Here is a 27,373-nt window from a genome sequence, read left to right on the forward strand (position 1 = left end):
CAAACGAAACCGTAGAAGTCTGACTAGAACATAAAAAGTTAGAGGTCACAGGATTCACTTCAGTTCAACTCAGTGAGAGTGTATTAGGCATCTACTCTGTGCTGGGCCTGGTGTCAGGAAGACCTGAGTTCAAATCCAGCCTCAGATACTTACTAGCTGTGTGACCCTGGGCAAGTCAATTCACCTTGTTTGCCTTGGTTTCCTATTCTGTATAATGAGCTAGAGAAGCAAATGGCAAACCACCCCAGTATTTCTGCCAAGAAAACATCAAATGGAGTTATAGAGACTTGGACAGGACCGAAAAATGACTAAATAACAATGACAACTCTGTGCCAGGCACAGTGCTATGGATCAATAAGCATTTGTCAAGCACCTACTGCATGCCAAGATCTATGCAAGGTGCTCGGGGTACAAAGACAAAAATCAAAGAGCCTACATTCTATGTACATAAATTAGTATATATACATACATCATATAATCAACAGACATTTATTAAGCACCTACTGCATGCCAAGATCTATGCAAGGTGCTCGGGGTACAAAGACAAAAATCAAAGAGCCTACATTCTATGTACATAAATTAGTATATATACATACATATATATACATAACATAATCAACAAGCATTTATTTATTTATTGCTTTTTTTAAAATTTAATTTTATTTTACCAGAACACTAGAGAAAAGAAACAAAAACATATCATAAACTTCAATATTGCAACTTAAATATAAAGCAAGAAAGAAAAAAAACATGTCATGCATAGCAGAACATAGGAGAGGATTCAAAATATGTAACGATAAATTTTCCTTTCAAGAAAGCCTGTATGATAAATAATACACCTTATGTTGAGAATTGTCCATTTATTCTTTTCTTTCTTGTGTTTTCTTTTGTTCTCTGCTGTGCACTTTTTAACTTTGTTCTTTTTTTCTCCCCCCTCCCAAACCCCCAGAAGGCTACAATATAATTTAGATATTTCTTGATATATACATACACATACAGATATATACATACGCTTATATATATATACATGCACATATAAACATATACTTTCCCAAACATAATCTACTCCTGCTCTTTGTTTTTTATGTTTGTACATATCTTTTGTTTCCTATCCTTCCTGCCTCCTCTACTTTATTTCTACTTGCTACATCACCTTCCTATTACTTGCCTTCCCTCCTCTAAGGATCCCTCCTCTATCCCCCCATTCCCATTAATCGAAACTCCCTTTACCTATTCCCTCATTCTCCCCTCTAAAAATCCCTCCCTTGTCCAAATCCCTCCCTTGTTCTCTCCCCCCTCACTAAACCCCTACTGTTTCATTTCTTCTAAATTTAGAACACTTTTATACTCTTCTAAATATATATATGTATACATATATATTCATATATGTATGTATGTGTATATATATATGTTTCCCTCTTAAACCCATTCCCAATGAAGGTAGGTTATCAGAACTACCAACCCTCCTCCCCCATCTAAATCCTCTGTATCCTTTCTTCTTCTTGCACCTCTCTTGTATAAAATACTTACTCTTTTTGGCTATTTCTAAATGGTTTTACTTTTTAAATTCATATCATAGTCAGATCTATCCCCCTCTTTTTATAAGCTCGACAATTATTAATAAGAATGTTAGATATACATTTTATATTTTATGTCATATAACATGTAAGCAGTCTGTTCTTGTAAATCCCTTATAGTCAGTGTTTGGTATGTACCTTATGTGTCTCTTAGTTCTTGTATGTCGAATCTTCTATTAAGTTGAGGATTTTTTTAACAAAGTCTTGAAAGTCTGGGGGTTTGTCAAATATCTATTTTTTCCATTCAAGATAATACTGAAATGTGAAGGGTATGATATTTTCAGCCAGAGCCCCAAGTCTTTTGCTCTTCGATATATTGTGTTCCCAGATCTGTGGTCCTTTAATGTCTCTGCTGCTAGGTCTTGTGTAATTCTAATTGTGGCACCATAATATTTAAATTGTTTTAATCTTGATGCTTTTAATATTTTATCCTTGATCTGGGGATTTTAGAATTTGACTATGATATTCCTACGAGTTTTTCTCATAGAATCTCTTTTAAGTGGTGTTTCATGGATTTTTTCTATTTCTACTTCCCCACCTTGTTCTAATGCTTCAGGACAATTTTCTTTAATTATTTCTTGTATTATTGTATCTAGATTCTTTTTTTGATCATAACTTTCAGTTACTCTGATTTTCTTATATTTTCTCTCTTTGATCTCTTCTCCAAATCTGTTGTTTTTCTTATAAGATGTTTCACTTTCTTTTCGATTTTTTCATTATTCGTGTTTTGTTTAATTATTTCTTGATCTCTTATAATTTCAGTGTTTCAGTTTGCCCAATTCTAATTTTCAAGGTGTCATTTTCCTCCTTGAGATTCTGGATCTCCTTTTCTACTTGGTTGACTTTCCTTTCATAACCTTCTTGTTTTCCTTGGATTTTTTTTAGTTTTTTTCCTCCATCTCTGTCATTTGATTTTTAAAGTCTTTTTAAAGATCTTCTATAAATTCTTTTTGGGTGAGTGACCATTTAACGTTGCTCTTTGGGGATTTCTTTACTTCAGTATTCTCCTCTGAAGATGAACCCCGGTCATCTCTATTCCTGTAATAGGTTTCTATGGTTGGATTCTTTCTCCTTTGTCTATGCATTTTTTTGTGGTGACAACTTGATTTTTATAATCACCTCTAGCCCTGGGGTATGGGAAATGGTGCCTCTTGCCCCAGATCTTCAGTTCTCTCTAGCCTGGAACTAAAGCCAAACCTCCAACCTCCTGTAAGTGCCCACAGCCAGGGGCTTTCTGCCCCATTACTTCTGCACCCACTGGGCGTGTGTTGATTCCTTCTCACCCCCACTGCTCTTCACAGGACAGCTGGGTCTGGCGTTCTTCATCAGGAGAGGTTCCCGCAATCTTCCTGGGCTCAAACGCATGACTCCCCTCACTATCCTGGGATAAAAAATTCCAGTGGCTGGGGCTGAGGCAGCCTCTCAAACCAACTAACCCCAGGGCTTGCTGCTTGCTGTTAAAATGGAACCTAGCCTGGAGGTCTTTACTCCTCGCCGGGACCAAACCCAGTCCTGGGGTTCTTCTTCAGATCATCTCAGACTGTCCCTGGAAGATCCTGATTGTACCCCTATTCTTGTCTCCACCCCACTTTGTTCATCCTAAGGCGCTATTTTAACTCTTTTGTGGGGGAAAATATTCAGAGCTTGGAATTTTCTGACCTACTCTGCCATCTTCCCAGAATCATCTCCCAACAAGCATTTATTAAGCACCTACTGCATGCCAAGTCCTGTGCAAGGTGCTGGGGATACAAAAATAAAAAAGGTCCCACCCTCCAAGAGCTTATGCTCTATGGAATTTTTGGGTCACAGCATGTCAGAGCTGGAAGAGACCCTAGAGATCACCTATTCTGACCTCTCCATTTTACTGGTGGGAAAATTGAGGCCCAGAGAGACAATCACATTTGTCTAACATCACCCAGGCAGTAAGGACAGAGTTGGAAATTGAACCCAGGACCTCTGACTCCACATGCAGTCCTCTTCCCACTGCAATATATTGTCTCTGGATCAAGAAGCTGGCTGGTACTGGAAAGACTCTGCCATGTGCTAATAACAGTGACAGGAAGCTCTGTCAGTTCTCTAGCACCGGAGGATTTACAAGATACTTTGCTTACTTCCCTAGAATCTCAGAAGAACACTTGGGAAGTTACAAACCACAGGCATTATTATCCTTATTTTGCAGATTAAAAGGATTTAGACACCTGGTGATTGTCCAGGGTCACACAGCTAGGAAGCACGAGGGGCAGGATTTGAATCTAGGTCTGCCTGACTCCAAGTCTATCATTCTGTCCACTGGCAAGTGGTTCTCTGGCCTTTGCTTGGAGACCTCCAGTCTCCAAGGGCCTCCCAAGGCCCCCATTCTGATTGGGGATGGCTCCAACTATTAGCAAATTGTTCCTTGACATCAAGACAACTTTTTTTTTTGTAGAAGCAAAATCCAATTAAAATCCCATTTTTTTTGCAAGACTTCCATATTCTCTAACCCCCCTTATACCTGATGCCTTCCCTCTGACACAACCCCTAACTTATTTTCTCTCATAGTTGTATCTTTTCTCCCTTCTTAGACTGTGAACTCTCTGAGGGCAGGGACCAGTTTTTGTTTTTTGCCTTTCTTTGTGTTGCCAGCTCTTAGCACAGTGCCTGGCACATAGAAACTGCTTAACAAGTAAATATTTGCTGACCTGACTTCCACCTGATTTTGCCCCCTGGGTCCGAGCAGAATGAGGCTACCCCCTCTGTCCTACACCATTCCTTCAGAAAGATGAAGATGGCCGCCATTTCCCCTGTAAGCGTTCTTTGGTTGTGACTGAGAGCTGTGATCAGGAGAGGAGAGAAACCCATTTCCACAGCTTGAGATTACTGGCTGCGTGGGAGGGACCCAGCTGGCACGATCGCTAAACCCTCTGTCTTTAAAAGATGGTGGGAGAGGTCCTGCACCAGGGGAGAAAGGTAAATGCTGTCCTGCTTTTCATCAAAAGGCAAGCCAACAGAATACAAACTACAGGCCAGTGACTTGACTTCTATTCCTGGCAAGATCCTAGACCACATTAAAGGGATGGCTAGTGAACATATAGAAAAGGTATCAGAGGGGCAGCTAGGTGGCACAGTGAGCAGAGCACCAGCCCTGGAGTCAGGAGGACCTGAGTTTGAATGTGACCTCAGACACCTGACACACTTACTAGCTGTGTGACCTTGGGCAAGTCACTTAACCCCAATTGCCCTGCCTTCCCCCTCCACAAAAAAAGTAAGAAAAGGTATCACATAGTGAACGTACAGAAAAGTGATCACAAAGAAAGGAATGAGTACGAAGCACCAAGCAAGTGCAGAGTGCTTTATAAACAGTGTCCTCTTTGATCCTCATGACAGCCCTGAAAGGTAAGCGCTATTATTGTTCCTATTTTGGTTTAGGAAACTGAGGCAGCAGAGGGACAATGACTGGGCCAGGGTCACACAGCCAGGAAGCGTCTGAGACCATATTGGAATTCAGATCTTGCTGACTTCAAGCCTAATGCTCTATCCACTGCACCACCTGGCTGCCTCTCATGAAGAACCAGTAAGGCTGGTCATTCCAGATTCACCACAGACTGGTAATAATGACAACAATTAGCATTTATTTGGCACTTTAACATTTAAAACAGTGTTTTACTTGATCCTAACAAGCACCCTGGGAGGTAGGTGCTATTATTATCCCCATTTTACAGATTAGGAAATTGAGGCTCAGAGAGATTAGATGACTTGCCCAGGGTCACACAATTATTAAGTGTCTGAGGCTGGATTTGCACTCAGGTCTTCCTGATTCCAGGCCCAGTGTTCTACGCACTATGGGGCTCCCTGGCTGCCTCTATTCTATCTGCCCTGCCATTATGTTATAGATGTAGTTTACCTAGATTTTAGTAAAGGATTTGAGAGGGAAGCAAATAAGAAAGCATTTATTAAGCACCTACTATATACCTTGCATTGTGGTAGGTGCTGGAGTACAAAGATGAAGGCAAAGTGGCCCTTGTAGTCATTCTAATGACAAGATGGAGGGATGTGGGTTGGACGATGGCGCAGTAGGATCTAATCTCTGGACACAGAAAGTCATCATTAATGACTCTGCATCATTTTTTTATGGAGGTCTGCAGTGGGGTGCCCCAGGGATATATGCTTGGCTTTGTGCCACTTAGATTTTTTTTTTATCAGTAGAGGGACATAGGACACACTTTTCTGATCTGCAGTTGATACATAACTGGATGACAGAATCATGATCCAGAAAGGGATTTTTTTTTCATTTATGGGCTAGAATGCCAAGGCCAATATTCCCTGAGCTCCTCCCTTGGAATGCTTGCTGTTTATACCTAGACTGCATCAAGCCTGGGCCTAGGTTAGACTTGACAGTCACAGGGTCTCTGAATCTTCAGATTCCCTGAGGATACATATGTTGGGTGTCTAATGTGGAAAGAAATTCAAAGCCTGCAGGGTCTCAGGGAAAAGCACCCATAAACTCTAAACAGAAATATCCAGGTGGTCAGAGAGGTCACATTTGGGAATGAGCAGACAGGAGGGAGAGACTTTGATCATCCTTCGTTCTTATGTAGCTTGTCTAAAAAATAAAATTATTGATAGCCTTTGTTTTTACAATGCCATGTTTCCTATTGTAGCTATCCCCTGACCCCCTCCCCAGAGAGCGGCCATTCCTTACAATAAAGAGGAAAAAAGGGAAGCAAAAGTAATCAGCGTATTGAAAAAAACTCCTACTCATCTAAAGGTTCCATGGCCATGTCCCTCAGAGTTTCAAAGCTGCAGCAGGAGGCACCTTCCCCCCATCTTCTCTAGGGCTGGGTTCGGTCATTTTAACGTCACAGTATTCCGTTTTGATGGCGTTGTCATTGTGCTTTCCATTCACCTTGTTGTAGTGTAATTTACCATGTCGTAGTATACATTGTTTTCCTGTTTCTTCTGACTTCACTTTGCATTTGTTCAATTAACAAATATTTTTTATTAGGTACCTACTATGTGCCAAGCACCAGGCTAGGGCTCAGGATACAAATACAAAGAATAATCCCTACTATCTATGAGTTTATGGTCTAATGGAGACAAGTGTGTGTTAAAATAGATATGGAATAAATATGAAGTGAAGAAATACAAATACATGCAAAGTAATTAAAGATAGGCAAGTTTGGGAGAGAGGGCACTAACTGTTGGGGGCGATCAAGAAAGGCTTCATGTAGAAAATGGTACCTGATCTGTATTTTTCTTATTTTTTATTTTTATAATCTTTATTACATTATTTTAAAATATCTTATTTTTTCTATTGCACGTAAAAACCATTTTTAACATTTGTTAAAAAATTTTTACTTTCAAATTCTTTCTCTCCTTCCCCTCCACCCCCCAAAGCAGGAAGCAAATTCACAAAGGATATACATGTGCAGTCATGAAAAACGTATTTCCATATTAGTCATGTTGTGAAAGAAAACATAGACAAAACACATACACGCATAAAGTAAAAAAATAGTATGCTTTGATCTATATCCCAACTCTCTTAGTTCTTTCTCTGGAGGTGGATAGCATTTTTCATGTTAAGTCCTTCAGAGTTGTCTTGGATTGTTGTATTGCTGCAAATAGCTAAGTCATTCATAGTTGATCATCATATAATACAATGTTGCTGTTTCTGTGTACAATGTTCTCCTGGTTCTGCTCACTTCACTTTGTATCAGTTCACATAAGTCTTCTCAGGTTTTTCTGAAAGCATCCTGCTCGTCATTTCTTATAGCACAATAGTATTCCATAACAATTGATATACCACAACTTGTTCAGCCATTCCCCAATTGATGGGCAACCCATCAATTTCCAATTCTTTGCCATCACAAGAAGAGCTGCTATATCTATTTATATATCTATATCTATCTATATTTGTGTGTGTGTGTACATATAGGTCCTTTTCCTTTTTTAAAAAAAATCTCTTTGGTATACAAACTTAGTAGTGGTATTCCTAGGTCAAAGAGAATGCACAGTTTGACAGCCCTTTGGGCAAATTACTCTCCAGACTGGTTAGATCAGTTCACATGCCACCAACAGTGCATTAGTGTCTCAATTTTCCAACATCTCATCCAACATTTGTTATTTTCCTTTTCTGTCATGTTAGCCAATCTGATAGGTGTGAATTGGTACATTAGAGTTGTAATTTGCATTTCTCTAATCAACAGTGATTTTAGAGCATTTGTTAATATCCTTTGACCATTTATTAATTGGGGAATGACTTGTATTCTTATAAATTTGACTCAGTTCTCTATATATTTGATGGGGCCTTTCTTAGAGAAACTTGCCGTAAAAAAATCCCCAAAGTTTTCCTTCTAATCTTGGCAACATTGGTTTTGATGGTGCAGAACCTTTTTAATTTAATGTAATCAAAATTATCTATTTTATATCCTATAATGCTCTCTATCTCTTGTTTGGTCATAAATTCTTCCTTTATCCATAGATCTGACAGGTAAACTAATTTGCTTATGTCTAAATCATGTACCCATTTTGACCTTATCTTGGTATAAATGTGAAATGTTGGTCTATACTTACTTTCTACCAAACTACTTTCCAGTTTTTGTCAAATGGTGAGGCGTTTGTTCCCAAAGCTTGGATCTTTGCTATTTATCAAACACTATACTACTGTGGTCATTACCTACTGTATATTGTGTACCCAATCTATTCCACTAATCCACCACTCTATTTCTTAGCCGGTACCAGATTGTTTTGAGAATTACCTCTTTAAAATCGAGTTTGAGATCTGGTATGGCTAGGCCCTGATCTGTATCTTAAAGGAAGAGAAGGTCTCTATGAAGCAGTGGTAAGCAAGGAATGTATTTCTGGCAAATGAGATGGCGAGCGAAAAGACTCTGTCAGGAGACAGAGTAGATCATACCCATTGTTTCTTGTAGTACAGAAATATTCCATTACATTCATGTACCACAATTTATTTAGCTATTCCCAATTGATGGTATCTTCTGTTTCTAGTTTCTTGCCATAAAAGTGCTGCTATAAATATTTTGGTATCTCCAGGGCCTTTCTTTCTGTCTTTGACCCCCTTGGGGCATATGCCTACCGGTGGAATCTCTGGGTCAAATCTGTGGACATTTTAGTCATTCTCTTTTCTTAATTCCAAATGGCTTGCCAGAATAACTGGACCAATTCTCAGTTCCACCAGCAATACATTAGTTTTGAATATCCTCTTCCTTGATGACTTCAACAAACATTACAATAGCAAATAATAATAATAATTTTTTAAAAATTGCTCCTAATTGGACAGATAGGGAAACTATATCACGGCTGCCACAAAGTGTATACAAATGCAAGTAGTTCACATTGGCTACGCAGGCAGAAAGCTATGAAAATGCCACTCTCGGTAATGAACACATAACCATCTAGGATATAATCATATTGACAATTAAAGTGATCAGCTCTCTAAAGAGAGGGACAATTGAAGTTGAAGGAGAGATATCAGCTCCATGAGGTGCTATAGAAAACTGTGCTTAGACTGATTCTTACCAAAAATGATTATTTTAGAAAAAAAATATCAACATAGAAGTTATAACACTCTGAGAGGCCCAAGTCAAACTTTGGGGCTACTCAGAGCCAAGAAGACCTGCCCTGATCCTTCTATCCCTGGAATTGGGGGGGAAATTATCCCAGTCTGGGATAGGAAAGAGGTGGATGAAGGGATGACCTTTACTGGGAAGCTCCCCCTAGATCAAGGGTTCTTCACTTTTCTTGTGTCAGGGACCCCTCTGGCAGTCTGGTGAAGCCTTTTTCAGAACACTGTTTCTAAATGTATAAAGTAAAATACATGGGATTACGATGGAAACCAATTACATTGAAATGCAGTTATCAAAATGTCTATTTTTTAAGTTCATGGATTCTAGGTTAAGATTCCCTAGCCTAAACACTTTTGGTCAGATATTTCTCAAGCCTTACCTTTGAAATACCTAATTCCCTATGGTATAATCTTGTTGATCTAGCCCTTGCCCATGTATACTTGAATGTTACCCCTAAAGCAGGCTTTCCCAAGGCCACCATCAGGACGAAATGCTCATTGCCTTAACCTTTCCTCCATTTTGAATTCAACAGTGTTATAATAAATAAAGCCGATTAATGAAAAAGGAAGAAGGGAGAGTCTTCCAGTTGGGCTCCAGAGTGGTTATAAGCCTCTAAGAAAACTTTCAGTTTCCTGACTTGGGACTTTAATCTGGGGTAGTAGGGTTAGGGTGGAGGAGAAGGGCAGAATGATTCATTCTCTGTCAGGCCCATTTATTCAGTGGTGACTGTCTCCAGCATGATGCAGCAAGATCAGGGGAACCCAGGCGTCTGACCTGGCAGGAAAGATGGGTTCAGCAGCATGTTAGCACACCAACCTTTGCCCTTATTTGCTCTCGCTGAGGGCAGGCCTGCTGGGAAGCAGACACTCCCCTCTTTTTGCTGTGTCTCTGCCCCACGATCCTGATTCATCGGAGATGGCCAGCGGCTTGTGAGTGGGCACTCCAGTCAGCTGAGGGTACATGGAGACTGCTGGGAGCCCAGTGGCCAGATGATCCCCTCTAGAGTGACGAAGAGTGTTTTTTGGGGGGTGGGCTTAGATGTCTTTGAGCACACCCATTAATGAAAGCTTCTAACTCCTGGCCTCTTTTCAGAAGGCAGGCTTATCATTAACCAGCTTGCCTCCTTTCTCCAAAAGCCTGGCCCCTACCCAGGGCAACAGGGCATACAAGGATTTAGGTTGGGTGCCTGAGACCTTAAAGGGCAATGCCCCAGGTACGGGTGGGGACAAGGGCTTTGAGCCCCTCCTGCTGGCTCTGTCCTCAGCTGTGAGCCAGCAAATCTCCTTGTAGGTTTTACCTTTGCTGCCAATGAAATGTCAGCTTGAGGAATTTAAAATGGAGGGGTGGGGGAAGAAGAAAGAAGAAAATGCTTTCTTTTATGCCAGATTAAGCAATCTTCTGACTCCGTGAGCTGCTGAAGTTGTCAATGTATGGACACACCTCTTCATGGTTCCCTCCTCATTGTAAATGGCTGTCACAGCAGAAGCTCCTTTCTTCTTCCAGTCCAGTGCAGGCCATATCCAATCCAGTCCCATCCAACAAGCATTTATTTCCTATCTAGAAAGTGCCCGGAACCCGGCTAAGTGATGGGGGCACAAAGATAAAATGAACATTAGCTGTCAAGGAACTTACATTCTACTGGAGAACGTGAAATAAACCTGGAAAACTAGATTGAAGCCTTATTGGAGGAAAACAGGAGCAATGTACGACTTTTGTTCTTGGGGGTAATATGGTCATCCTTGCGAATTATGAAATTAATAATAATAGCGATATTATATGCACATTACAATTATCTTATTTGATCCTGGGAAGTAGGTGATATTATTATCCTTCTTTTAAAGATGGGGAAACTGAGTTAGTAACTTGCCCAGGATCACACAGCTGCTAAGTGTCTTAGGCTGGATTTGAACTCAGGTCTTCTGGATTCCAGGCTCTATCTGTTGCACCACCTAGCTGCCCCTAGGCAAAGGTGTGAGACAGGAATTGAAACTAGAGGTAGGAGAGACTAGAATCAGGCACTGCAAAAAGTATTTTTACTCTTCTCCTCCCTCCGGCCCCTGCCCAGAGAATCTTTACTTAACTTGCCAATCTTTACTTACTGACTACTAAAGTCTTTTCTATGAAACCAGTAATGTGGAAAGCGTACTGAGAAATTCTGAATGGTGAAAGAAGCTTTGGATTTCTGGAAGGCTTGGGTAAATTTCCAAACCCTCATGGAAGCCCCTTTGACACACAGAGAGAGGGCATTCTGTGTCTCCAGGATAGTCATGGGATAGTCCCACCTGGAGGCAGAAGAACTGCTGAGCTGACCTCACTCCCTTTAAACTGTGTGATTCTAAATCTTTTTTTTTTCTGGTGTTAGTTGTGTGATTCTAAATCTAATGAAGGGTTGGACCAACATTCCAAACCATCACCGAGAGGCAGCAGGGATTGGCCACACTGCTCCTGGATTATAATGATCAAGTTCTGCCCCCTGAGTCATTGGGTGACTTTAGGCAAGTCACTTTCCCTGGATCGGTAATTCCCACAACTCACAACTCAGATTGTCAAGTGAAGTTGCATCGGGAGTCAGGAAGACCTGAGTTCAAATCCAGCCTCCTTGGGAAAGTCACTTAACCTCTGTGTGCCTTGACTTTCTCATCTCTAAAATGGGGTTGGTAATAGCACCACTTACCTCCCAGGGTTGTTGTGAGGATAACATGAGATAATATATGTTAAAGTGATTTAGATTCTGTGATCTCCTTCAGGACCGAGATTGTTTTTTGTCTCTCTGGGTATCCCCAGCACAGTGCCTGGCATATAGCAGGTGCTTAATAAATGTTTATTGTCTGACTGACATTTCTATAAAAGGCCATGTGGCATAATGGAAAAAGAGCTGGCTTCTGAACCAGGAAGACCAGGAAGACCAGGAAGACCCACTCTACGCTGGCTGCAAGCCATCTGACTGACCTCTGTGCTCTGGGCAAACTCTCTCAGACCTAAGTTCTTAATCTGGGGGCTGTGAACTTTTAAAAAATATATTTTCATAACCATATTTTGATATAATTGGTTTTCTGTGTAATCTTATATATTTTATTTTATGCATTTAAAGGGATTTGTAGGCTTCACCCAACACTGTACAAGGGGTCCTGCATCTAAGACTAGGAACTGCAGACAAGATGGAACTTTCAATGCTAGAGGGAGGTTTTTCAGCTGGGGGTTCTCTATGCTAATGAAGTCCTGGGTTTGATCCCTCTCCCTATCCATTCTCTGTCCCATTAAATTCCACCTCTGACACTGACTTAGTAGCTGTGTAAGCATGAACAAGTCTCTGAGGCTCTGCTTTCTCATCTGTGAAATGGGCATACTGAAACTGCCCTTGTAAATTCCGCCTTGACCCAGCACCTAGCCCAGTATCTGGTACACAATTGTTGTGGTTTGTCCTTCATTCTTGAAGAGGACCATGACATCAGAGAAGCGATGCCATGACACGTAAGTGAATTGGATTTAAGCAAGGGAGGGCTGTGCGAAATGTGCTTAATTAATGAATACCTGTTGACTGCCCGGTATGCAGCTTCCTCAAACACCACAGGGACAATGCCAACTAGATTGGGATTCCCGTCAGGGTCGAATGAAATCACATATGCATGGTGCTTAGCAAACCTTAAAAGCGCTATATAAATATTTGTGATCCCTATTTGAGAGGTACAAAGAAAGTTTTCAGAGAGGGGAAATCACTCTCATAGAGAGCTTTCAGCTTTCTAGAGGGATCATAGCATTGGAGGACTAGAGCTCTCAGAGGCCATCTAGTCCCAACTACCTCTTTTTACAGATGAAGAAGAGATTGAGGCCCAGGGAGGACACATATAGAGGGTGACCCATATCTTTGGCACAATCATGGGGTAGTCCGAACTGGATGCTCACCCAAGGTCACCCGGCTGCTAAGTGGCAGAGTAGGGTCTCCCCAGACCCTTCACGATGAAGGATTTGCCCTGATCTCTCAGGATCCTAATTTTCTGTGCTGTGACATCTGGTTTTCCCCTTTAAGTGTCAACTGGATGCTATGCCCTGGTTCCCTAGGCCCCTTCACCTTTCCAGGGGCACTCTGGGGGCTGGTTCACTCCCAGCTGGCTGAAGATCCACAAAGGTCAGAGAAAAATATCCTTCCCTTCTTTTACAAACAAACAAAGCCAATGCATGTGCTAGAAAAGTTAAGATGTATTAATAGCCAGAGACTTTGTTTTCCCATTCTGGTGCTTGGAGGAAAGATAAGAGAACACATAATGTTCTCCTTCTGCCTCCCCTCCCCCCTCGCCACCCTGGGACAGCAAGCCAGGGGGCCGAGACCATTCTGTTTAAAGCTGTTCCTAATGCATAGACTCCGAGAAAAGAGAATGAAAAGTTTATGTTCAGTTATCCTTGGCTACCGTTGCTGCTAAGCAGAGAAACTCGATATCGTTTAAATCTTCCAGGCAAAAGGGTTGCAAGGCAACCTTCAAACAATAGAAAATACCCCAAACTAAAAAAGAAAGGTTTTGAAGGCTGGGAAATACGGGTTTCTTTTCTTTCCTTTTTTTTTTTTTTTTTTTGGTATTTTCCTTCTTGGTGCACTGATTCCAAAATTGGGAAAGGCGGGAATATCTTGACCATTTTGCATTTTTCTTGCTCAGCAGCTCATTCCTTTGTCTGGTTCCCCCTTTAGAAACCGAAAGCCCTTCCACTGATCGGTTCCCTCCTCTCAGAACCTTCATTTTTAAGGAAAGTATCCAGGCCGGCCACATCTTACTTCTTCTCCTGACTCTACTCCTGACTTGAGACTTTCTCCACTTTTTCCACCCTTCTCCACTTCCTCCTTCCCCCCTTCAACTTCTTAAAGAGTTTATCTTCCCCCAACAGAATGTAAGCTTCTTGAGGGCAAGGATTCTCTCTTTCTCTGTGGCTCACAGGAAGGGCTCAATAATAAACGCTTGTTGATTTAACTTGGGAAGATGATTCTAAATTAATCAAGGATGAATCAGAATAATTTGTTTTACCCTCCTCTCCTCCTTTCCCTCTGCCTTTTGGCTTCTGCCTGTGGTCAGCCCTCTGTCCTGGTGTGGGCAGAAAAAGGAAGTGGGGAAACTCTTAAAGATTTAAAAGATGCTCTGTTGCTCCTCTGCCTGGCCAGATGTTCCAAGGACTGCACCCATTATATTCTCCCTAGACTCCTAGACTCTGACTTGCACCTGGCACTAGCTTGAACGGGCACTGTAAATGGGAGGGGCTTGCAGCGAGACGGGGTTAGAGACTAGGGTAGTGGAAATGGGGATGGATGGGCATGGCACCCTCCTGGCCCACATTTGGAGCTCTACGTTTTCTCCCTTCCAGGCCTGAAGCAACCGACACATTCCCAGGTAAACACATAGACTACACCACCCCTCCTTTGGTGGCGTTGTCAAAGTCAGCTTGCTCTCCTTTACTTTTTCTCAGCAAGGTCAGATTGGGGAGGATCTTGAATGTAAAGGCTGGCATGTTGGACCAGATACCACCATCTCTGGTGGTCATTGATCTAGATAGCTCACTATGTGGAGAGTCAAAGGGCTTAGAACTGGGAGAGACCTAACTGTTCATTTTAAAGATGAAGACATTGAGGCCTGAGAAAGTTCAATGACTTACCCAAGGTCCCACAGCTAGAAAGTAGCAGAAGCGGGATTCTAAATCCAGGACTCATTCCATTATACGAACTAAGAGGCTGGCTGACATATTTTTCACTTGATGGACTTTTAAAAGGGATGTGTATTATTTCAATGAACCAATGGACCAAATTATAATTAGTAAATGGATAGGGGATGGGGAGGTTGGCACAGGTGATTAGGAATTCCAGTTCTTCCACATGCCATGGCTCTCTGTTATGGCCAGAATCAGATATAACCCCCTTCCCCCCCACCCCTGCTTAAACTCCTTCACAACTTGACTTTCTCCTGTCTTCCCAATCTTCTGACATTTCACTGTCCCCTCCCTGTAGTCTCCAACCTAATGATGCTGGTGGTCTTGCTCTTCCTCCCAACCTTGTGACTGTTCACTGAGTGACCCCAAGTCTGGAATGCTCTCCCTTATCATCTCCACCTCCTGGCTTTCTTCAATTATCAGCTAACTGCTTTGGCAAAGAGACTTTTCCAGTCCCCCTTAATGCTAATGCCTTTCTCCTGACATTATTTCCAATTACTACTGTGTGCATCTTGTTTGAATGAGTTAAGCATTAATTAATCACTTACTGTGTACTAACATTAAGTATTGAGGACACATATAGAAAAGAGAATCCCTGGTCTTCTGGAGCTCCCAGTCCAGTGAATTGTTTGTGCACAGTTGTGTGTTGTCTCACTCATTTAGAGTGTAAGCTCCTTGAGGGTAAGGACATATTTTCGCCTTTTCTTCATCCCCGGTGCTAAGCACTGTGCCTGGAACTTAGCAGGTGCTCAATAAATGTTTATTGCATTGAGTTGACCCCAGTTCTCTGGGTGAGTCAATGAGCTAGAAGGGACCATAAAGGTCATCCAGTCCAAGTCCTCAAGGAGCATACATTCTAATGGGAGAGAGAATTTTATATTGATAATACATCAAAAAATAAAAAAAAAACCCACAAAGTAGAGGGAAGGTAACCCTAGATGGGAAGGCACTGGTAGCTGGGAGTCCCTGTAGGATGTGGCCCTTGATTGATTGCTTAAAGACTTTCTACCCATCAGAAAAATGGATCTCCTACTGGATGAATAAAATGGGGGGCGGATTCTCTCCGATTTTTAAATAGCTTGTTGATTCAAAGACTCAACCACCAGCCCACCCTTCAGCCCTCCAAATCTTCGATAAATGTGCTGTGTAACCGCCTCAGGCTGCACCAGTCTGGTTCATTCATTATTCTGAAGGCAGACTGGGGCAGCTAGGTCCTTCTTTTCTCCCATAACCTGTGACCCACCCCAAGCAGTCACTCACAGAGAGTTCAGAGTGGAAAGGAAAATCGAGAGAAAGAAAAACAAAATGACCCTCAGGGCTGCTGGCTCCGTACCAGAACCTGCTAGAGGGTTTCTAGGCTGGGGAGAGGTCTGGAAGAAGAAGAGACCTCGGAGCCCTTTTGCTTTTTTTGAGTGGACAGGGCTGTTGTTTTTCCTTTGATTAAAGCTCATGGCCAATGTTCCCAAGCCTTTCAGAAGGGAGCCTGGGAAACCTTGACTACTGAAAAACAGTCGCAAGCAGTCTGCTCTGCGAGTCCCTGCAATTGGACCCGGTAGGCAGCGGCTCTCCTTTCAGAATCGGGCCAGTGTTTCTCCCCAGGTTCCAAAGCAAACTCCCAGGCTGTCCTTCACCAGGTCAAGTGGATACTGCTCACAGAAAAACACAAAACAAAACAAAACCAAAAAACCTCAGCAGCTTCCGTGTTGGTGAGGAACGATGAGACATGTAGCCATTAAGCCTCCCATCAAAAACAGGCTGCCAGAGCCTCTGGGGAACAGCTTTCCACATAAGAGCTTTGCAAATACCATGTGTGTCTATCCCAATTTCACTTCAACGATAAAGAAAACACCGATGGAGGTGCCTACCATGTGTAAGGCGCCAACCAGACATGGACGGGGGCATAATGATGAGCGACTCTGGTTCCAGCTCTGTGAGCCCCTCATTTCATATTCAGGTTAAAATAGGAAATGAGGACAATTCTGTAAGAATAAGAGGGAATGTAGAAGGAATACTGAGCTTGGGGTTGGGAAGAGCTGAGTTCAAATTCTGCCTCTCACACATAATTAGTAGCTGTGTAAGCCAATGGGTCTCCGAGACTCTGCCTGTTCATCTCTAAAATGGACATATTGTACTTGTAGTCTCTACCTCTACCCAGCACCTAGCATAACGTCTGGTACATGGTAGGTACTTAATAAATGCTTGATTGACATGCTGTTCTTCTCAGATTTCACAGAGATAGAGCTGACTGGGGCTGGGACCCTCTTGTAACAGTCAGATGAAATAATCTATGTACAGTGCTTTACAGGGTGTTCCTAAAGTCTGCACACATAGGCAAGAATGCATATTTTCAAGAAATGAAATGAAATTTTTAGCAACATTTTATTTAATTGGAATATTAACAACATCTTCAACATGACTTCCATCATTTGTGATGCAAAGGTTGATGCGCTTTGCAAGATTCACGTGAACTTGATGCAATAACTCCCCATTTCCTATGTGTCCAGACTTTAGGAACACTCTGTACAATCCTTAAAAGCACCACATAAATATTGGCAATCACTATTAGAGGAATAGAAGTTCCGTGAGAGGAGAGATCACTTTCAGCCTGTGGGAATGGGAAGGAGAAAAACAGAGGCTGGCTTTCAAGAAGAAGGTATTGAGGTGGACAGAATAACAGAACTTTAGAGTTGTAAGAGAGCTCAGTGGCCATCCAGTCCAACCCAGACTCCCAAAGGACTCCCCACCATCACAAAGCCAACAAGTAGTCACCTGGTGTGCACTCACAGACCTCCAATGAAGGAGGATACATGGGGTCCAAGGCAGCTCAGGCCGTTGCTAGACAGCAATTTTTGTCAGGATGTTGTTTCCTGACATCAAACCCAACCTGGCTTTTTTGCATCTTCCACTTGGTTCTGGTTCCACCCTCAGGGTCAAGGAGAACACTGGACAGATCTTATCTTCTCTCCCCATAGGCTGTCCTAAGATTTTTCTCCTCCTAGCTAACTACCCACAGCCTCTCCAATCTAGTGGACTCAAGGCCATCCTAGTTTCTGTCTTCCTAACACTCTTCAGCCTTATCAATGTCCCTCCTAAACTGTACAGTCCAGAACTGAATGAGACACCCCAGATGCGGCCTAACCAAGGCAGAATCTGAAGGATGAATAGGATTTCAACAGGCAGCTTTAGGGGGAAGGGCATTACAGGAAGAAGGAACAACACAATCAATGGCATGGAGATAGGAAAGTGTGGGATGACTAGTCAGTCCAATTTGCATGGAGTGTAGGTTACTGGAAAGGTATGTTGGAATCATGTTGTAAAGAGCCTTCAGGGATAGACTAAGGCGTTGGGCTTAATTTGACAGGCAGTAGGAACCACCAAATATTCATCTTATATATACACTGTTGTCAATGGAATTTTCCTTTAAGGACAAATCTGACCACATCAGTCCTATACTCAACTAATTCCAGTGGCTTCTGATTGCCTCCAGGATCAAATATAAACTCGTCTGTTTAAAACCCTACCCAACCTGGCCCTAACCTCCATGTCCCCATCCCATTAGACATTACTCACCTTCCTGTGCTCCACTATCCTGCCAAGTTGACTTTCTCTCTGTTTCCTCACTCACGACATTCCGTCTTCTGGTCTCCATGTCTTTGAGCTGGCCACAGCACGTGCCTGGACTGCACTCTCTCCTAACTTCTGCTGCAGAGAATCCCTCTTATTCATAAGCTGAAGCTAGGTCCCTCCCTCCCAAACTATTTTGTATTTAACTATTTTTTTGTATGTATATGCATATACATACACACACAAATTAGTTTTGTTTATATAATATATATACAAATTGTTTTTATATACAACATATATAATGAATACATTATATATTTTAAAGTATATATAAATCTACTCATGGCAGCTAGTCAATGTGGTGCACAGACCCCAGGGCCTGGAGTCAGTAAGGCCTGAGTTCAAATATGACCTCATGCTTATGACCCTGGGCAAGTCACTTCACTGTATGCCTCCGTGTCCTCATTGGTAAACTCAGGATAATAGCGACTACCTCCCAGGCTGTTTTGAGGATCAGATGAGATAATTGTAGAGCCCTTATTAGCACAGTGCTTGGCGCATAGTAGGCACTATATGCTAGCTATTGTTAATAATATCAATTTATATTTTAATTTCAATATATATAAACTTATGTATATAATATGCATTTATATACTAATATATTTTAATTTAAATATATTTATGTATGTTGAGTTCAGGATCACAGGTGGAAGGAAAATAGGAGGAAGTGGCCATGCAGGGTGGTAGGCAGATGGAGGGTTCCACATGGATTATGTTCTTTCGTGGCAGGATGATGCCCTAGAGACAGGGCTGAAGTGAATGGGGTTCAAGAACTAGGGTCCTGAGTATGCTTTAAGGGTGATAGATGCCAGAGGCTCTGTGTGTTGTGCGTAAATGTGACAGTTCAAAGGCCACCATGTAGCAAAGAAATTGTCCGCAGAAATGCCAAGGATGGCCAGAACTGGAAAGTGGGCCGTAGGCCAAGGCCACAGAAAAGAGGGGAGGCTGGGCCGGGGGTGGCATGTGGGGTGTGGTACGGGGTGCAGCATGGAGGTGCAGGGAGTGTGGCCCCAGCGCTGCGAGGCTGGAGAGTGAAAGGGAGTGACAAGGGCCTTTTCAGAGGCCTGGCAGACACCCCGGGGATTAACGGAGGGAGCAGCCAGCAGCGAGCACCCGGGTGAACCTCCAGCAGCCTCAGCCAAAGGGCTGATTGAGTGCATCCAAACTTGAGTAACCCGACCTGGACTGATCCAAGTCCTTCACAATAAACAGTTTATGGCTCAAATAATAATAGAAGCAGGAACGTTAGACCTGGAAGGCCCTTTAGGAATCCTCATGGAACCTCTTCATCGCACAGGGGATGTAGTTCAGGCCCTAGGAGGCGAGGGGACTGAAAACTAAGAGCTGAGGTTTGGCTGGCATCTCCTGCCCCAGGCGGAGGGCGTCCTCCATCACAACAGCAGTAGGTCACAGCCGACTAAACGTTTTCCTCAGGACATGCCTGGGAGGTAGAGAATGGGCACATTAAGACCCCCATTTTCCAGATGAGGAAACTGAGGCTTCTTCTTAGCTGATCAGGAGTCACACTCATCTCTTTTGAAGCACCAAGTTACTTTTTATTCCCTTGGTTCTGGATTCAGAGGACCTGGGTTCAAATTCTGCTTCTGATGTTTCCTGTGCAATCTTGCACAAGACCCCTTTTATCCTCGGCCTCAGTTTCCCTGTGTGAAATGAGGGCGTTGGGCTACATGGTCTCTGAGGTTCCCTTCCAGCCCTAGGTCTGGGATCCTAGAAGCCGACGAGCCTGAACTTTATAGTACAATTTGCTCTACGTCAGACTGTCTACAAGAATGTACTGGAGCTCAGAGGTGTCAGGCTTACAAGGCGGGCTCTGCAAGTGCGGCCAGAACCACAGTCAAATGTAACTGGGAAATATTGAACAAAATAAAAAATACAACACAGATAATTTTGTGATTTTCTAAGTCATCACACAGCCAGCAGGACTCTGTTTCTATTGGAGTTTCATGGGGCTGTGATGGCCTGTAGTGTGCAGGGTGGACAAGTCGTACCACTGGGGAGGAAGGGGTAAGGCCATATCCAGGGCCCAGCTTTGATAGGAGAGAGATTCCCCTTTGGTCTGTGTGTGGTGGCACCAGCTGGGGGCATCTACCCACTAGAACACAATGGAACCCTTCTGTTTCATGGGAGGGTTCCACTGACAAAGTCCTTTACCGGATGGGCCAGTGGCCAGTGGACTATGTTGCTCCAGGTGCCCCTCCCAGAGCTGTCTCTCTTGGACACTCTCCCTAGATCATTACTCTCTCCCCTGTACATGTTTACATGCTGAGTTGAGATGTGCCAGTTCTGGCTCGTAGAAGATAACATGAAGCGGGAGAACCTTCAGGTCAGGTGAGAATCTGGCTGTAGAAAAACTGGGAACAAAAAATGGAAAGAGGGCGCTGAGATATACACCAAGGGACGTGTGCCGACAGAACCGGTGTTTGAAAGAAATCACGTAAGGGCTGGAGGCAATGGGGAGACGGGGCCAAAAACGGGAGCCAACCCCACTTCTCCATTTTACTGCTATTGCTTACGTCTCTATGGAAATCTGGGAACAAGTCTAGTGCTGGCACCTGCATGCTCTTCACACAAGGATTCCCAACCTTTTTTGGTCTCTGGATCCCTTGGTTGTCAATAAACCTTTTTCTGCCTCTTATTCAAAATAAAAGGAAATGAATTCTAGAGCAGTGACTGTTTTAAAGCTGTACTGCATCCTGTTGGGTGAAGCCTTAGTGACTTCTCCTCAGAACAATGGTTTAAACTGCATAAAATGCTTAGGATGACAAAGGAAACCAGTTCCTTTGGAACAGCATCGTCAAATTATTAAAAAGCACGTGCACAGAACATATGCTAGGGTTTACCATGCACAGGCATGTGGGAAATAAAAATAGCTTCATTAATTTCAAACATTCCCCATGCTTCTTTGACAAGCTTCTCCTACTGAATGGACGTTCACGCACCCCAGGGTGGGAGCCCGCCTTTACACAGCAGGATGAGGGACGGTAAACTAGGGGTGTGGATGACGCAAGCCTAGCAGATTGGAGACAATGTCTGCAGACACCACAGGTTGTTTTTCATGTTTGTTTCTAACCTAGCTTTGAGGATGGATTATAATGGATTTCTAAAAGTTTCAATAAAGGCAGTTAGATGGTGCTGTGGATAGAGCACCAGGTCTGGAGTCAGGAAGACCTGAGTTCAAATCCAGCCTCAGACAAGTCACCTAACCCTGTTTGCCTCAGTTTCCTTATCTGTAAAATGAACTGCAGAAGGAAATGGCAAAGCACTCCAGTGGCTTTGTGAAGAAGACCCCAAAAGGAGTCACAAAGAGTCGGACATGACTGAACAACAGCAACAACATGAAAAATGCTTGTCTAAGATTCTGGAAACTAAAATCAGCGATCACAAGGTGCTTCTGGTGTAAAAGGCTCACAGGAGGTTTCCCTTCAAGGTCTAGCAATAGGTCCCTACCCAAGCACCACTTAATGCTTATTTTTTGGGCCCTTCTGGCTCCAAGTGAATGTAAATAGTAATTGTTTTGCTTTTGGTGAGAAACCCTGAGGGTCCTCCCCTCCCAGTTTGATTTTTTTTGGGGGGGGTATTAAAGGGGCCATCGCTTGGCGCACTTCTTAAACAGCCCTAATCACTGAATGCACAAGACCCCTTTTATCCTCGGCCTCAGTTTCCCTGTGTGAAATGAGGGCGTTGGGCTACATGGTCTCTGAGGTTCCCTTCCAGCCCTAGGTCTGGGATCCTAGAAGCTGACGAGCCTGAACTTTATAGTACAATTTGCTCTACGTCAAACTGTCTACAAGAATGTACTGGAGCTCAGAGGTGTCAGGCTTACAAGGCGGGCTCTGCAAGTGCGGCCAGAACCACAGTCAAATGTAACTGGGAAATATTGAACAAAATAAAAAATACAACACAGATAATTTTGTGATTTTCTAAGTCATCAGCCAGCAGGACTCTGTTTCTATTGGAGTTTCATGGGGTGTTGCCTTAGTCAAAGCAAGAACGTGGAAAGACCTTAGCTTAAAAAGGCCAAGGTCCCCCACTGCATCCTGGGCCATCTCCAGTCGTCGTGATCTATATCTGACCACTGGACTCAGATGGCTCGGGAGGATGAAGTAAGGCTGGTGACTTTGCACAGCCCTCCCTCACTTAAATCCAATTCACTTGCACATCATGGCATCATCTTCCTGATACTACGGTCCTCTTCTAGAATGAAGGACAAACCACAGCTACAGCAAGATGTGATAAGGGCTGAGCTGCTAATCTAGGGTCAAATAGTCTTCCTATCACTGAGACGGCCCTATTTTATACACCTATCTCAGTGATTTACTGTCAAGGCAGCCTGGAAGCTTGAATGGGAACATTTCATCTTACTTCTCATTGTCAGAAAGTGTGTTTGCTTGTGCCCTGCAACAGCCAACATTCCTACCACTTGCACACAGGTCACAGGCTGGTCCAGAGGCCTAGAGCTCAAGAGGGTGAGGACTAAAATAACAGTTTAATTAGCATAATCCAACAATTCCTTTTCTTCTTCTAGGAAAATATATACATGGACCTGGAGAAATTTTTCAAGTGTGATTAAAGAAAAACCAAACCTTGTGGACTACATTTATCTTTGTTTCTTTTCCCTACTGATGGAGAAATGAAAACAGTCCAGTTGGCCTAATTTTGTAATAATTTTCACTTCCTGGTCCCCGCCCAATTCTGCAACAAATGTGGGGAGAGTTCAAGTCTCTAGCCTAAAATGTCTCCATTATGCGAAAGGAGAGTTTTTCATCAGACTTTTTCTTTTGAAACAAACCTGAAATCTGGCACATGAGCCACTGGGCCATTTGTCTTCCTTCTGAGCTTATGACTGATGTTATTTCAAGTAAATTCATCTGTTCACCAGTGTCACCGTCCACCAGCTTCCTCTTTTAGCAAACTGGAAAGGTCATGGAATCCATCTTGTGAGTCAGACACCGATGCCAAGAGCCAAGAAGGGCTTTTTTGATCCCGATCGCCAGCAAACTTCCAAAATAGAAACATTTACGCCTAAGTTTCTCTGACAATCCGATGTGCCATATGAAAAGACTCATGTTGCTCCTTGCACTCACGAGAGAGACCAGCTGTGAGCACAATCACTTCATATCTTTCTTCTGCATCGTCAGGGCCTTAAAAAGCCATAAGGCAGATGCTCTTGTCCCTATCTTAATGGTAAGAGGCCATCACCTCTACACTTTCTGTACTAAGTCTGGTGGGAATTACTTCTGAGATTAGATTTTTAGCCAGAAGCGTAAATCTTAGCTGGGAGACAGTGACTCTGTTTTAAGATGTGGAAGCCTGAACACAGGACATAAAGATGAGCTGTTAGGGCAAATGGCTCATCCCCGTTGTGAAGCTGAATGAGGCTCCCTTTCCTTTCTCTAGAGCAGGGGTTCTCCACGTTTTTTGTGTCCTGGATTCTTTTGGAAGTCTGACAAAGTCTATGGGCTCCTCAGAACAATGTTTTTAAATGCATTAAAAAGACATAGGATTACCAACGAAACCAATTATATTGAAATAACAGTTATTAAAACAGACAAACAAAACAAGTTCATGGACCTCCTGGATTAAGAAGCCTCAACCAAAAGTGTTCATTTGACAGAACCCTGGGGCCTCCATTCTATGCCCAGGTTTGGCTGAGTGACACCATTGGGAAGTGGGCAGTTCCGTATTTTTTGGTGAAAGACAATTCTGTCCATTCATGGGATGAACCCCTCTATTTGTCTCCTCAGGTGAGTGTCTATTGCACCAGCCCTGGTTAGAAGTCCAACATGCCTTTCATGATTATTACACCACCTCATCTCATTCCAGCAACAATTAGGAACCCCCAATATCCTAGAAACTAGCCTGTGATCAAGACAACATATGATGTTCTGACCGACTGGTATCTCTCCACCATGGTGATAAAGGCTCTAAAATTTCAAAAAAGCTACCTGTTGCCACAGATTGGCATGGGGCTAAGGCAATCAGTGTTAGCCCCATCTCTCCAATGAAATCACACCCTAGGGAGGATGAAACTTATCCAGTTGTAGCCATGGTTGTGAGTGTTGAGCCAGAGAAACAATGGACAGATTTTTCCACTAAGCTGATCCTTAGAGTTCTGTAGAGAAGAGAGATCAGTTCACTGAGTATTTACAGAGCAGCCTCATGTTAAGAGCTCAAAGCACTTTCCAAAGCCCCTGAGAAACTGAATTAATCTAAATCTTCCTCTGAAAGGGAGAGATGAGTCACAATTGCATTTTTTTCCCATGAAAAAGAAACTCTTTGCCCAACTCTGGTGATCCCTTAGAAATAATCACAAGTTAAGAAGGTAGAAATGTAATTTGTCCCTAGTAAGAAGAGTAAGAGTATTAAGGAAAGGGTGATGGTATAAGAAAAAGGGAATTAGAAGAGTAAATGGAAAAAGGCATACAAACAGGGAGATAAAATGGAAGGAGAAGAGGAAAAGAAAATGGAGAAGGGAAGGAGACAGAGGGAGAAGGAATTTTTACAAGTTTTTGCTGGAAACACATTATATTTGTTCCCAATAAACAAATACATCTTGATCTAACCCTGGAGAAAGACCAAGGTAGGATTTATAGGCACACAAAGAATGCCCTTGATTCAATGACACCCCAAACATTTGCATAAAGCTGATTCTGTACAACCTTGGAGGTATCCGAGTATGGATTTCTTAGGAGGCAGGCTCAGATAATAAGGGTTTAAGAGAAACAGGTCTGTGTGGCAGTTGCTAGAAATCTTTCCTGTCTTAGGCAGGTTGACAGAGAGGTGCTTATTCTTAAGCAATCAGTTCCACTGAACATCAAAGGAGGCATTCATCTGACTCAGAGTTTCTGGGGACAGAGAGAGTTTGGATAGAAATCTTAGTGCCAAAGTGTACTGGTACATACAATTAGCCTAACTGCCCCAGGAAACACTTGGGTTCCTTTGCTCCCAGCTTTGTGTTTGTTCCTAGGGAATGAAAGACACAGCTCAGTTTTGAAATTGAACAATCCCTTCACATGGACTTACATTTGTGCTAAATCAAAGATGAAATTTAATGGGAATAAATGTAAAGTCCTACGTTTGGGGTTCAAAAAATCAATTTCAAAAGCCCAAGATAGGGCAGACCTGGCGAGGCAAGCAAAGGGGTGGGAGTGGAAAGAAGGCAGGATTTGGAGTCTGAGCACGTGGGTTTTGATTCTGGCTCTCCGGCTACTTATGTGAACCTGGGCAAGGTGCTCAGCCTCTCTGGACCTGTTTCCTTCTCTGTAAGAAGAGCTATGAGGTCCCTGCTCTCTTTAAACTTGTGGTCCCATGACCCTGTGATCCAACATATGCAAAAAAGCCCAGGAGGTTTTAGTGGACAGCAAGCTTGGTGTGAGTATGAGTCAATGGGCACATTTTTGGAAGAGTTAGACAGTGTCCAGAGGAGTTCCAGAAACATGGTGAAGGACCCCAGTATACTGTATGAGATTGGCCGAAGATGCTCAGTCTGGGGAGGAGATCTGCGTTGGGGGAGGGTTAGAGGGCTCAGACTTGCTCTACTTGGCCCCGGAGGACAGAACAGGATGTGATGGAAGTTAGAGTGAAGCAAACTGAGGTGCGATATAAGGAAAAACTCTCTTACCAAAATGAGAGCCGTCCCAAAGTGGGATGGATTACCTCGGGAAGTGATTGCTTCTTCCTCACTGGAGGGTCTTCAAGGGAAAACTGGAGGACCCTTGTTGAGGATGTTGTGGAGGGGACCCTTGGCCAGGTAGGGATTGGACTAGGTGGCCTCTGAGATTTGTGATTCCTCTGTCACGTGCTCATTGACACATGTTAGGCACAGTGCCAAGTGCTGGGAATACAAAGACAAAAATGAAACAATTCTGCTTCCAAGTAGCTGATGTTCTACTGCTGGGATTTCTAAAGAAGTTGTAGACTCCTGGCCTTGGAAGGGGTCCCAGAGGCCATCGAGACTCAAGCTTACTCAGGACCAGGATCCTCTCTCCAATGTATGCAGCGAGTGGTCATCCTGCCTTTGCTTTGAGACCTCTGTGAGGGGGAATTCCCCATTGCCATGTGAGGACACAGCATAGGCACAAGTAAACACAGTACAAGGGAAACTGAGGCAGGAGAGAGCCTTCAGACATGGAGGATGGGAAAAGAGCAGGAAAGACTTCAGGAAAGGAGAGGGCTCCCCTTCACCAGAGGCCTTTAAACAACAGCTGGGTGAGAACTCATCAGGGATAGTCTTACTCAAATAGTGGCTAGATTAGGTGGCCTCCAACGTCCTTTCTGACTCTGAAATTGTGATTTTAAAAATTACTCAGCTTGTACCTAGTAAAGAGTCCCTGGATCTTAGAAACATTTTTGTAGAATAGAGAAAAATCATCTTGTTTTCTCTCTGACTTTAAAAGTACATGTTGAGAACCTTATGGCAGATGAGTGGATGGAAGAGTGTGTGGTAGGGGAAGAGGAAACTACTTCTAAGCCTGTAAAGTCCATTACCAGGGCATGATTAGCTCCTATTTATTTAATCAGGGCAATGGAGTGACTTAGCTCAGACTCTAGTTCAACATCCATAAAAGAACGAAAATTTACACAGTGAAGCCACACCCAGGAAAAACCTGTTTGTATAAAAGAGGAAATGTCAGATTTTTTTAAAAAAAATCACAGGCTTTTGAATAAATGAAATGTAGCATGATGGTGATATAAAGTTTTCTGACAACTAAAAAAGGAGCACCACTACTGTCACTAGGAAGAGCATGTTTTAAAATACCTTAAGTGAGGACTAAGTTTTGGTCATCAAATTTGTACGTGATCACTTATTGCTGACATCTTACCTGATTCCAAACCAAGCCATGAGGCATCTGCAAGAACAATGAATTCTTTAGTGTGGGGAGTAGGGTCCATGTGCTTGTATAT

The sequence above is a fragment of the Trichosurus vulpecula genome, chromosome 1 (genome assembly GCF_011100635.1).
Source record: "Trichosurus vulpecula isolate mTriVul1 chromosome 1, mTriVul1.pri, whole genome shotgun sequence".
Classification (NCBI taxonomy): domain Eukaryota; kingdom Metazoa; phylum Chordata; class Mammalia; order Diprotodontia; family Phalangeridae; genus Trichosurus; species Trichosurus vulpecula.